Genomic DNA, 1644 nt, shown 5'->3' with positions numbered 1-1644 from the left:
GTACCATCCTCACAAATAATTATTCGTATGTTTGACCCCTCATCGTAGCCACTGTAAATCCATCTCCTTGAAGGCCTTCCTCTTGTTTGTTGCCTCCCTACTCTACCAAGAATAATGTCCTTTACCAGAGACAGCCTCTCCTGATAACATGTCCAAAGAATGGAAGACAACGCCTTTTCCCAAGACAGATTAATTTGTCCTTTTAGCAGCCATGATACTTTTTTATTCAGTTGTGACTCCAGACAGGATCCAAAGAGGAGTTATGGTGACCTCATCTCTGGGTTTTATGGAAACTCGTTTTGCCTTTCTGTGTTCACCTCTTAAAGTACTGCAACAACCTTACAAGGGCACAAGAAAGGGAGGTCCATGATACTTTTAATATTCTTCACCAGCACCGCAATTCAAATGCATTGATTCTTCTTTGGTCTTCTTTATTCAATGTCCAACTTTCACATGCATATCGGGCTATTGAAAATACCATGTCTCGGGTGAGGCACTCCTTACTCCTCAAAGTAACATCCTTCCTTTTCAACACACTGAAGAAGTCTTGTGCAAAAGATTTATCCCATGCAACTCAAATTTTGATCTCTTGACGGCTGCTTCCATGAACATTGACTATGGCTCCAGGAAAGACAAAATTTTTGACAACGTCAACCTTTTCTCCATCTATCATGATGTCATCTACTGGTCCAGTTATGACCATTTTGAAGGCTTTAATACTTGATATTCATCAGCAAGGGCTCCAAGGCTTCTTCACTTTCAATAAGTAACCCGCATACTGCAGGTTGTTAATAAGCCTTCCCCCAGTTATGAAGCCACATGCTTCCTCATATAATTTGAACATTCTGTTGGGTCACCTTTCTTTGTAATGGGCACGAATATGGGTCTCTTCCAGTCAGTTGACCAAGTGGCTGTCTTCCACATTTCCTGACATAAATAAATACTTCCAGTGTTTCATCAACCTATTGAAACATTTCATTTGCTATTCCATCAATTCGTGGAGCCTTGTGTTAGGCGAATGCTTTCAGTACAGCTTGAACTTCTTCCTTCAGTACCATTGGTTCTTGAGCATATGTTACCTCCAGTTATTTTTGCTACAGTAACTCTGTATATTCTTTCCATCTTCTCTCAATGCATCCCTGCATCATTCAATATTTTGCCCATCAAATTGTTCAATAGTAGCTCAAGTCTTGAAATTTTTCTTCAGCTCTTTTAATTTAAGATATGCTAAGCATGTACTTTGTGGTCTGCTTCATAGTCAGCCCCTGGACTGGTTTTAGCTGCTGATATTGAACTTTTCCATCATCTCTTCCCACAGATGTAGTCAATTTGATATCTGCATATTCCATCTGGAGAAGTCCACGTGTATGTCAACCTTGTGTGTTGCTGAAAAAAGGTATTTCCTATGAACAAGTTGTTGGTTTTGCAAATTTTTATCATGTGACCTCTGATTTAATTTCTATCACCAAGACTACTGTTCCTTCTTCTTTGTTTTCAACGTTTGCCTTCCAATTGCCAATAATTATTAATGCACCTTGATTGCACATTTGGTCAATTTCAGATCGCTAGCTTTTGTGGTGGGTGCATGAATGTGAATAAATAGTTGTACTGATTTGGATTTACTTGGAGGTGGATAGCATAATC

At 39.3% G+C, this 1644-nt stretch overlaps 1 non-coding gene across 1 annotated transcript; it reads right to left on the bottom strand.

The window, feature by feature from the left end:
* Positions 1 to 228: 228 nt before the first annotated feature.
* On the bottom strand, positions 229 to 351 carry LOC115873658. Its single transcript, XR_004048548.1, has one exon. It is a non-coding gene; the product is annotated as a small nucleolar RNA SNORA26 (small nucleolar RNA).
* Between the last annotated feature and the right edge of the window lie 1293 nt (positions 352 to 1644).

The sequence above is a fragment of the Echinops telfairi genome, unplaced genomic scaffold (assembly GCF_000313985.2).
Source record: "Echinops telfairi isolate 266 unplaced genomic scaffold, ASM31398v2 ScPeMD7_7469;HRSCAF=8507_0, whole genome shotgun sequence".
Classification (NCBI taxonomy): domain Eukaryota; kingdom Metazoa; phylum Chordata; class Mammalia; order Afrosoricida; family Tenrecidae; genus Echinops; species Echinops telfairi.
The sequence above is the reverse complement of the archived record's forward strand: the minus strand, read 5'-3'. Positions and strand labels throughout refer to the sequence as shown.